General features: G+C 45.7%; 1 protein-coding gene and 1 pseudogene across 1 annotated transcript in view; one reads left to right on the plus strand and one right to left on the minus strand.

Moving 5' to 3' along the window:
* CLMP (CXADR like cell adhesion molecule) overlaps nucleotides 1-12,001 on the minus strand; it is a 110,266-nt gene that overhangs the window by 52,148 nt on the left and 46,117 nt on the right. The window lies entirely within an intron of this gene.
* On the plus strand, nucleotides 6,316-7,077 carry LOC138843483 (small ribosomal subunit protein eS24 pseudogene; annotated as a pseudogene).

Here is a 12,001-nt window from a genome sequence, read left to right on the forward strand (position 1 = left end):
CCCGACAGAGACTAGAACCCGGTGTGCCGGCGCTGCAGGTGGAGGATTAGCCTATTGAGCCAACGCGCCGGCCTCTCAGTTCCACTTTTGAGAACTGAACATGTGATTACATCATGGCTCTGTATCCTCCCACCTCCCCTATCCAACGTAGTCATTTTTACCTGGTTGTGTCTCTTGATTATGATACCGCTTATGAGACAGCTCTCCAACCCTATGCCAGATAGGACCGTCCTGGAAGTGGAACAGCTTGTCCTTGGACTTAAAATGCTCATTTTGGATATGGGGCTGCCCCACGGCTACTGGAAAGCATTTCCATTGCAGCAGCCTCTGCTCAGCAGGACAGGAAAGGAGGAGAAGCTGCCATTTCCCAAAGACCCCCTCTCGTTGTCTGAGGAAGGAACCAGAGACATGTGAAAGCAAGCTTCATCGGGAATGAGCAAGCTGTCGACCATTTTGCTGGCTTTGACGTGTGAAACCTCAAGAGGAAGAAGCAGCAGGGGTGACGTTGTGGCGTGGCAGACTAAGCCGCCGCCTGCAACACCAACATCCCATGTCGGATTGCTGGTTCAAGTTCTGGCTGCTCCGCTTGCGATCCAGCTCCCTGCTATGTGCCTGGGAAAGTGGGAGACCCAGATGGAGTTTCAAGCTCCTGGCCTCGGTCTGGCGCAGCCCTGGCCATTGTGACTTGTTGGGGAGTGAACCAGAGGATGAAAGATCTTACCCTCTCTCTTTGTAACTTTGCCTTTCAAATAAATTAAATAAATCTTTTTTTTTTAAATAAAAAGAAGTGTTTGGGAATTATTTTTATTATTTATTTGACAGGTAGAGTTAGTGAGAGAGAGAGAGACAGAGAGAAATGTCTTCCTTTTCCGTTGGTTCACCCCCTCAATGGCCGCTACAGCTGGAGCTGCACCGATCCGAAGCCAGGAGCCAGGTGCATCCTCCTGGTCTCCCACGCAGGTGCAGGCGCCCAAGCACTCAGGCCATCCTCCACTGCCCTCCTGGGCCACAGCAGAGAGCTGGACTGGAAGAGGAGCAGCCAGGACTAGAACCCCGCACCCATATGGGATTCTGGTGCCGCAGGCAGAGGATTAGCCAAGTGAGCCACGGCGCCAGCCCGTGTTTGGGAACTTTAAACACTGTCTTTCTTTTTCCTTCTTCTTTTCTTTTCCTTACTCCCTCCCCTCTTCCTTCCTTTTTTCTTTCTGCACCTTAGGAATGCTATGTTTAAGCTTTTGGTTTCAGAATGGGGGACATGAGTCATGGTCTTCAGAGCATATTAAAGAAGTACAGAAATCCTCAGGATGGAGCCACCATGCCCAACATAAATGCAGCCCTGGTCTCCCCAGCAGAGCTCTTTCCTCCACCCTCATCTCTTTTGCTGCGTTTGCAGCTAAGGAATCCTACCAGGGACAGGCCTTCCTAGGAAAAATATTTCTTTAAGACATCCATTTTCTTTGTGGTCTTTAAAAGCCACTATGGTTTTGCAGTCCTGGAATCAGCTTCTCTGGGCATGTGACATTGGTCTCCAGCTGTGGCCTTTCTGAGGGCACGAACTGTGCCAAGTTCCAGCTGAGATCTGAAGATTCTCATGCATGAGAAAGTGGTCATGAGCCCGGTGAGGAGGTGCGGGGGGGCATGCAGGCAGATTCCCTTGACTGCTAGTGCCCATATAACCCGGGAACCAGCAGCTTGACCACGTGTTGTGTTCCAGCGTGGCACAGGGATTGGCAGACTAAGATGACCAAGTCCCAACTCCTGCTCTCGTGGCACATCCCATATAGTTGTAGGTATACGAGCAAATTAGTGAATACTGTAAGATAGCACAAAATTGGCACTTCCTCTCTAGCCACAGGAGCTCAGAGGAAAGGCCAACCGATGAATGACAGAAATCAGTGTGGGAGTCAAGATCTTGGGTCTGAAGGTGTTGGCATTTCAGCAGGCAGGATAGGTGATGGGGGAGGGGCAATCTGGCAGAGGCAGAGAAGCAGGGAGGAGCTGGATGTTTGAGTGGGAAGGAACTGATCAGTCAAGGTTGGATTGCGAGGGAAAGGGAACAGGAGCAGAGAGGCAGGAGTGGTCATTTGAGGAGAGACTTAGGAGAAGGAGGCTTCTGGATAAATACCATTAGAACTGCCCCTTAGGGAACAGCTCTGTTTGTTTGTTTTTGTTTTTGTTTTTTGAAGGGTTGTCGTTTTGAGTTCAGCTCTAGACAGTTTCCCCAGCTGGCTGGTTTGCCATTATTGGAAATTAATCTAGAAGCAGGTAGAGATTTATTTCTGCTCCCTTCTCCTTGCAATACCTTTTAGATCTCCCAGCTCTTGGTGGGCTGTAGTGTCACAGGTGAGTGACTTGAAATGGAAGGGATTTGGATCTGTTTCCTCAGCATATGGGCCTGTCTGGCAGCAGAGCCTGGAAAGGCCAAGTCCCCACTGCCGTGGATTGTGCTGCTGCCGTGATCTAATAGCCTTCTGTTGGATCTATCTAGTCATGTCATACCATTTTGTGTGCATCATTCATTCATTTAATTAATATGTATCATGCACCTGCTATGGGCCAGGCATTATTTGAGGTGCTGGGAATATGGATATTCTCTTTATTGTGTCCTTTTCAACAGGGCAGGGGCAATGTGACACCATTACATTGGGTTATAGAATAATTATGTAGCCAATATTTTCTTGATGTGTCCTTTTACTAGATGGTAAATAATTGAAAACAATGCCCTGTGTTACAAATATATACATATTTTAACATACACACATACATACATACACACACATACATACACACATATATACATATATATATACATATATAGGGAGACTAGAATACAAAACTCAAAAGATTTTAAGCTAGAATAAGACCTTACAGAAATGTCATGTTTGTGGCAGGTTGTTCTGGGCTGTGTCTCAAATCCTCAGAGGTGCACATGTGCACTCCTCTGCCTGTTGGAGCACTTTGGTGGGGAAATTTGCAAAACTCTGTCGTACTTAGCCTCCAGTGGCCTCACAGCTGCCTGCGGGATCCAGCGGAGACTCCCTCAGGACTTGGCCCTGGGCCACATTCCGCAGCATTGGCTGTTCTTATCTCCTACTCTGCTCTTCCTCCAGCAGGAGTAACCATATTCTAAGCACTCGCTAGGCTGTGCTGGGGTGGGGTATAACAGACATGTTTCTTTCCCAACCCCACAACCTGTTGCTCCTGCTGTTACTGCCTCACCGCTCTTGCTTGGAAAATCTCTTTCCCTTCTCAGGGTTGTTGGTTTGCCTGAATAGCAAGAATTTCTCTTGCATGCATTTCCCCCATAATCCTCTATACACACTTCTATGACAGTTTTGACGTTTTGGGGGACCTATAAATTTACTCTCCTTTTTTCCCCCACTGGATGTTAAACTCCCCAGGCAGACATTTTCCTTATGCATCTGTGTATTTGCACAGTGCTTGTCATCAAATAGGCCCTCAATGAATGTAAGTTGAACTAATTAATTTCTCAGAGGGACAGGCACATTCTCTGGGCAGCTCCTAAGCATTAATTTAAGCCTTCATATATACATTGATTAATTAAATATGTGCCAGCTTTCTACTCTTGAACCAGCTCTCTGAAAACAACAGAAGGAAAACAGAACTAGTCTCTTCCTTATAACTATGTAATGAAGATTCACAAGAATAAAAGAATTGCAAGTATTTCATTATATAACATGTGATATGTAGAATCAAATAGACACATACAAATATGATAAATGCTATAAAGGAAACCGTGAGCATATGATTCCACCTTTAAATATACTTTGACTTCTTACATCCCACACAGTTGCATTGTGGGGATGACAGTAAAATTCTTCTTCCATTTAAAACTTTTCCTTAACTTGTTCAAGCCTTTTGAACTGTATCTTTAGATGTTCCACCTCTTGGGATAGTGATTTCTATGCTGGTAAATTAGACTTCGTGTATAAGGGGAGAGGAAGAGGGGCAGTCTTCCACAGTCACAGGCTAGAGCCAGCCCTTCCAGGGAAGAGAAATAACAGCCATCCTCACACACACACTTCTCAGACAACAGAGACGGAGACTGCCCTTCCTCACCCATTCTAACAGTATTAGTCTGATCCCAAAACCAAAGACATCACACACACACAAGAAAATCACAGGCCATATCACTCACGAATACAGATGCAATCATCCCTTACCAAATCAAATCAAGCAATACATGCAAAGAATACAGCATCAGACCAAGTGGGCTTTTATGCTTGGTTTAACATCAAAAAACCAATCATTGTAATTCTCCAGATGTATAGAATAAAGGGAAAAAAGCAGTATTTTAGCAGATGGAAAAAAGGAAATTTAACAAATTTAACCCAGTCATTTTTAAAAGATTTAGCAAACCAAGAAGAAAGAGAACTTTATATAAAAAAAAAAAGTGAGAGAGAGCGGGACAGTACTCCCATTCACCGATTCCCTCTCTTAAATGCCCTACAAGGGGAGAGAAGGCAGTGCACAAGCAGGAAGCCAGGAACCTCACCCAGGTCTCCCACGAGGGTGGCAGGAAGCCACTCACTTCCCGGTATCTGCAGTACCAGGAAGCAGGAATCAAGAGCTAGAGCTGGGGATCAAACCCAGGCACTCTGATATGGGGTACAGACATCCTAATCACTAGGCCAGATGCCCACCCTGAAAGGAAATGTCTGGGTTTTTTCCCCCCCAAAGATTTGTTTTATTTATTATTTGAGAAGAAAAGATACAGAGAGAGAGAGAGAGGGAGAGACACACAGAGAGAGGTCTTCCATCTGGCTCACTCCTCAAATAGCTGCAATGTCTGGGGCTGGGCCAGGCTGAAGCTAGGAGCCTGGAACTCCCTCCTGGTATCCCATGTGAGTGGCAGGGGGCCAAGCACTCGGTCCGTCCGTCCTCTGCTGCCTTTCCCAGGCACATTAGCAGAGAGCTGAATCAGAAATGAAGCAGCTGGGACTTGAACCAGCGCCCCCTACAGGATGCTGGCATCGAAGGTAGAAGCTTAACCCTTGAAAAGACACTTCTTTTAAAAAAATGACTGTAAGTTAAAAAGTGAAAAATAATTAAGAATTCGATCACTGTCCATATGATGTCGAACAACTAATTTTCAAATCAGATCTTACAATATATAAGGAGGTGGGAAACGTTTCCTAGAACTTCCATGCTAACAGCTAACCGTGCGTACTTGCTGAAAGCTCTATGGACATTATCTTATTTGATGCTCACAGCAACCCTGTGCAGTAGGTATTTTTCCTCCCATTTTACAGACGGTGAAGCTGAGGCTTACAGAAGTCAAATGCATTGCTTAAGGGACGATAGCTAGTAAATGGCATAGTCTGTATTTGAGTGGAAGATCCATCGGTTTCACAGTTTGTGCTGTCAAACATGGTTCATTCTACTTTTCATGTGATAACTTCACTTTCTAAATGAAGCAGTGGAGTGTGAAGTCACAGTGATGGAAGTGAATGGCAAAGTGGAGACTAGAACCAAGGCTTTCTGCCACCCTGGGCACTGGTTTTTGTTGTTGTTGTTGTTGTTTCGTTTATTTGTTTTTGTTTCTGTTTTTTTTTTTTCAGAAACTTACATTCACATTTAATCCACCCACTCCTTCCTTTTCACCAAAACACACATTTTTTCCTCTTTGGAAGCCCCAGGCCTGAAATACTAGAGCAATAACTATAACTTACAGAGCCAAGGATTGAATTTCGTCTCCTGCTCTGTTTAGCTCTCAAAACCACTAAGCCGCAGAGAAAATTCTGCCCACTCAGAAAAGAGCATGTTAAAGCAAGACTGAGAGGATCCTCCCCTCAGAGGAATGTGGGTGGTGAGAAAGACGGGGAAGGGATGTAAAGACAATCGGAGTTGGGGCTGGAGAACACTGTACGTATTCATCTCTCAAAAACCTGAAACTCTGCCCCTGTAAGGGGAGTCCCAAGGGCGTGTATGTGTCCAAGGAGGCCTCAAAGTAGCCCTTTTCTGTGCAAAAACTCAATTCCCATCAACCCCTCTCACAGCCACCAGGATTTCTGAGAGGCACTGGGAAGTGGCCCCAAGATACCATGGCTCTGAGCAGGCTTTGGTAAAATTGAAAAGGAAGAAAAAAAAAAAATCTTTGCCATCCATCCGATCAGTGTGAATTTAGAAGGAAGATGATATAGGCTTTCTGGTGTTTAACCAAGTCTGAAGAAGACGACCTCTCTCCCCTTTCCTTTTGAACAAGTTGATGTCCCCCACATCATGTCCTCGCAGGGTAAGAAGCCACCTTCCCTGCAGGCCCACTGGGAGCTGCACCCTACTCCCTGCACAGCAGGGCTCTGGGGAGCGGGCAACACTAAGGACTGAGCAGCTGAAAATAGCCAGGAGACAAAGTTGTTCAGGAGTCAGAAACGAGTTCACCAATCGCAGACCCCAGTGAAATGTGCTCTGAAGCACAGTAATAGCACACACGTGTACGATGTGCACACACAGCATTAAAGTGGCACAGTACTCCCTGGCTGCCTGTGTGCCGGCCACCACCATGAATGACACAGCAACTGTATGGACCAGGAAGTTCATGACCAGCCAACTACTTCAGAGGAAACAAGTGGACATCAATTTCCCTCACCATGGAAAGGCAACAGCCAAAATGCACAAGACCACACCAGGTGTTCTCTTTGTATTTGGATTCAGAACCCATTGTGATGGTTGGAAGACAACTGGCTTTGATAGGATTTATGATTTCTTGGGTTACGCATAGAAAAATGAACCCAAACATAGGCTTACAAGATGTGGCCTGTATGATAAGAAGACCTCAACAAAACAGCAAAAGCACTGCAAGAAGAGAACTAAGGAAGTCAGGGGAACTATGACAGCCAGAGCTGGTGCTGGCACAGGTGAGCCACAGCAGAAGAAGGAAGTATTCTTCAAGGACTTTATCTGCAGAGACTGGACTTTTCACAAGGTTGATAAACTCTAAAAACTTTTATTTTAAGAAGTGTGATTAAGCAGCCTCCTGCAATGCTAGCATCCAAATGGGCACCTGTTCTAGTACCAGCTGCTCGGCTTCCAATCCAGTTCCCTGTTAATATGCCTGGGAAAGCATCGGAAGATGGCCCATGTGCCTGGATCCTTGCCAACCATGTAGGAGACTTGGATGAAGCTCCTGGCTCCTGGCTTCAGCCTGGCCCAGCTCTGGTCATTGTGATCATTTGGGGAGTGAACCAGCAGATAGAAGATTCTCTCTCTCTGTCTCTCTGTCTCTCTCTTACTCTGTCTTCCAAATAAATAAATAAATCTTTACGAAAAAGGAAATGTAGTTAGATCTTCGTTTCTCTTCCCCAAACAGATTTCAGAATAATATGTCATTTCAGCATAGAATTCACATGATCGTTTTTCTTTCCTCAAAGTCATTTGACCACTTAGCTTTGGATTTTTGTTTTCCTCCCTCAGATATAAAGGGTGTAGGAATTTCATTTGATCTGTCAGTTCCTTTAAGAGATATTTCCTGGTAGCCAAAGGGGTTAGAAAAGAATAGGAAAAAAGAATATTTTGAGTCTTGAAGGGAATTTTTAACTCCTCTTAGTTTAATTATATGTATTTCAGATTAGAAACTAACAAATGAACAATAACTAAAAATGAAGACACCCATCACTAACCTCCAAACTCTTAAAAAAAACTTTGAAAAAACTGTGGAAAGTGGTGGCCTGAGTTAGTTCAGGTCAGACTGGAGTCCTGGCTCTCATTTATTATGTGAGCCTTAGTACAATCCTTCATTGTTTGACACCCAGCTTTATCATTTGTGAAATGGGCATAATAGTAGGACTTTTTCCTATGGTTCTAATAAGGATTAAACAAATAACCTGTGTTTTAGAGCACACACACACACACATACACACAACACATAACACTCCCATAGCTGTTAGAAGAACAACAGCAGAAAGAAAGTAATAATCCCAGAGAAGGGGCTATATGTAAGAAATCCCTAAGGAAGCAGCAGAATTGCACCCGAGTGCAGAGGCAGACCTTTGTTCACACAAATAGCACTTTTTTTTTTTTAAGGCAAATTGCAGAAAGATGTGCCTCCTGCTTACTCGCAGCTGACTGAGCCCCATGCCACGGCACACTGCCTTTGAGTGGCAGCAGCCCTATCATGGGACTCAGCAAAGGCATGATTACTTTGGGGAACTGTCAAACAGGGAAAGCTGTTCAGAGGCTCCACGTGGAGACAGCTGTCTCCTAAATAACAGTCTCCTGTTTCTCTCTGAGGTCATGATTGCCTGCTAGGAATCCTTGAGTTGTTGGGATAACCTGGAAATATGTACTGGGAAAGACGCAAAGTTTCCACTGACTTCACTGTAGAATCGACAAGGATCTGATGACTGGAAGAGAGGCTGGAAAAGTAGGATAGGGCCAGATCAGGAAAAATTTGCATGATGATCAACACTGTTTCCTTAGCTTAATTCAAGTCAGATCCCTCTGAGTCTTCCTGAGTCACCAGGCCTCCATCCTAGCACCTTTGCTCCAGTTTTAGCAAGAATCTTAGGGAGTCATTTTAATAAAAATCCCCCACACTTGGTCCCAATCATCCTCAATGTCTTATCACCCTGGCTTGTTGTCAGCAAAATGTTACAGTTAGATCCATTTAGCAAAGGATTACCCTATTCCATTGTTATTGCCCATCAGCCCATCCCTCCCACCCTGCTTCTTGGCTACCAATCCCTACTTTTCCTTATTGTATTCAGAGTTGAGCCTGATCGCTCTCTCCTGCTACAAAATCCCTTTGTTGCCACTGATAGGGTTTGGGACACATTTCTCAAAAAGAGGACACATTGGTATAGCATTTAAAACCAAAGGAATCTGAGAAACAGCAGGTGTAGAAAGGACTCTCTGATCTTGCCCTGCCATAGGTCACAAGCCCTTCATCGGAGAGGTGCCTTCCCTATCCTGGGGGGCAAGGAGCACCCTTATCTCGGAAGACAGATGAAGGAGCACAAAGAGGCATCTGAACAAGCAGGCTTTGCTAAGTTCCCTTCAGTCTATGACTCTTCTAATCTTTTTTTTTTTTTTCTTGACAGGCAGAGTGGACAGTGAGAGAGACAGAGAGAAAGGTCTTCCTTTTTCCATTGGTTCCCCACAATGGCCGCTGTGGCTGGCGCACTGCGCTGATCCGAAGACAGGAGCCAGGTGCTTCTCCTGGTCTCCCATGCGGGCACAGGGCCCAAGCACCTGGGCCATCCTCCACTGCCCTCCCGGGCCACAGCAGAGAGCTGGCCTGGAAGAGGAGCAACCGGGACAGAATCCGGCGCCCCGACCGGGACTAGAACCCAGGGTGCCAGTGCTGCAGGCAGAGGATTAGCCTATTGAGCCGTGGTGCTGGCCCAGTCTATGACTCTTTTTTTATGACTCCTACTCTATCAAACTAATGCAGAGACACTGAGGTTTAACCATTTCATTTCCTTGTGAAGGATCTCATGTCGTATAAAACTTACATCCAATAAGAGCCTATGCTTTTTCTCTTGCTAATCCATCTTTTATTACAGAGCCCCAGCCAAGAGCCTAGCAGGACAGAAGGAAAGGTTTCTATCCTCTCTTACATTTCCTTGCAACAAAGTCTTCCTTACCTGCTTTAGCATGCATCATAATTTTATTTTTTTTCTTTTCTTCTTCTTTTTTTTGCTTTACCAGTAATATACAGGAGCTTACCCTTGGTGCGTAGGCAAGGGGAGCCACCGGAGTTTTAGGCATGGGTGTTTCATGCTGAACTTCCTTCTCTAGCATGGGAGCTCTGTGAGCGTGTGACTAATGCACTCAAGGGGAGGGCTTGGTTTCATGAAGCACAGCTGCAATAAATCCACAAGCAGCAGCAAATTAACTCTTTTTGATCCTGCGAAATCTTCCTTTTTCCTTATTCACCTGGAGAGCCACACAAATGCTTGAGAAAATGGCCAGACATCTTTGCAATGTGTGTGGTGGTGTTCTCAGCAGTAAATTACTTCAGTGAAAGGGTCAACCCTGATCGACGGAGCCGATACAGTCTGTGTATATGAGGTCCAGGCTAGGGACCCACAGTTCACGTCCCAGGAGGGGCCTGGGAGAAACAAGATCCTGAGGGGGTCCTGGCTGTTTCAGGGGTTGCAGGCCAGGGACCGTGTTGTTTGAGGTGAGGGGATTGCCTCTAAGTTTGTTATTTGCACTGTAACATTTCATAGCTGGAACTTGTATTATGACTTTTTAAGTAACATATTTTGAAATGTAGGCTCAAAGTAGGACTTTAACTAGTAACCTACCATAAATGGAACCTGACTTATGGGCCAGCTAACAGCCTTTGGTTTAGATGTGGCAGGCTGCCAACACAGGCCGACAGCCTCAGTCCTCTTTCCAAACTGGGTAAGTAAACCTCGTGTGTCTAGTTCCCTACATCCCACAGCAGTTTCCATTCAACCCTTCTCTTCCAGAAAACCAAATGAACCTTCCACACCAGAATGCTGCATTCTCCTTGCAGAGCCTTCTTAAAGTTCACAAAGTGGCATCAGATTCAGAGGAACCAACCCATTCAGAAGGAACACAGGGGAGGTCTGGGAGCCAGAAAGGGTGCAAAGGCTGGTGGAGCCGGCAGGGTCCCAGAGGGGAGATGGCCATCTCCTTACAAATAAACAGTTTCACCAGAGGCCGGACTGGGCCATGTGCTCAGTGTTTGCTTTGGACAGCACTGGCCGAGAGGTCTCAGGGTTAGGCTGTCCCCAGAGATCGTGAGCAGGCCCCTAGCAGCCACAGCTCCCCTGAGCATGCTGCCTGCTGCCTGCTGCCTGCTGCCTATCGCTGGGGGCTGTCCTGCGATTTCCGGAATTTTATAGAAAGAGGAAGGCCAAGCTGAAAATCTCTCCTGAAGGCAGTCACCCCGGTGGGGCCCAGCTCCTTGCAAACAAAACAGTTGGTTGGACGCCCCGGAGCTGTGGGGTTTCTGCACTGGGCGGAAGGCGCCAGGCGTGGTGATTGAAACCACATGTGCTAGAGGTTTCCAAGAGCAGCGACCCAGACACCCGGGGCCAGGCGGGCTGCTGCTGTTGCATTCCCTCTGTCCCTTGGGTCTCCAAAGTCAGAAACTCTAAGAGCCCTAGACCACCAGGATCCCTGCAGAAAGAGCAGTGAGTGGTGTTGTTTTTTTAAACTGAATGAAATGGCATTTTCACACACACATACACATGCACACAGAACAGCAGAAAATTACTAGACACCTCTAGGGCCCAGGGCCTCCACTTCCAAGCCCTGCCGTGGATTCCTCCAGCTCTGAAAGATCTCAGATTCCTTAGATGAGACAGCCAGAAGAGATGGACTTTGTGGTGGGAAGGTACATTTACCGAACTAACATAACATACATGTTAACTCTTCTTTGTTTAAAAAACTTTAAAAGCTACAGAATTAATATATATGTATATTCTCATAACAAACGAAAATGCATTTGAGCCTTGTCCCCTCTCCCAAGTAATTCCTGTGATTAATTTGAAGAATGTCCTTCTAGATCTTTCTGTGTTATTGTACATACTTGTGTGTCCATATGGGAATATGAAACTTTACCTTAGACTGAACCAAAAGGAGATTTTATTGTATGTATTTTTTGTAATTTATTTTGATTTTCAATAGGTTTTGAAAATTCTTCCACAGTAAAATACAAAGATCTACTTTTAATTCCAAGTGGGATCTATAATTATAAAGTGGAGGAAAAGCAAGAAAGAAGGATTAGCTCTAGTAGCATAATAGCAATTTTTTTGGTTCTTTTTATTTTTTCCCAAAGATTTACTCATTTGTTTGAAAGGCAGGGTTACAGAGAGAGAGAGAGAGAGAGAGAGAGGTCCTCCATCCGCTGGTTCACTCCCCATATGGCCGCAATGGTCGGAGCTGCTTCGATCCGAAGCCAGGAGCCAGGAGCTTCTTCCAGGTCTCCCACACGGATGCAGGGGCCCAAGGACTTGGGCCATCTTCCACTGCTTTTCCAGGCCACAGCAGAGAGCTGGATCGG

This window comes from Oryctolagus cuniculus, chromosome 1, assembly GCF_051225735.1.
Source record: "Oryctolagus cuniculus isolate XC-2025 breed Fujian yellow rabbit chromosome 1, ASM5122573v1, whole genome shotgun sequence".
In the NCBI taxonomy this organism is placed as follows: domain Eukaryota; kingdom Metazoa; phylum Chordata; class Mammalia; order Lagomorpha; family Leporidae; genus Oryctolagus; species Oryctolagus cuniculus.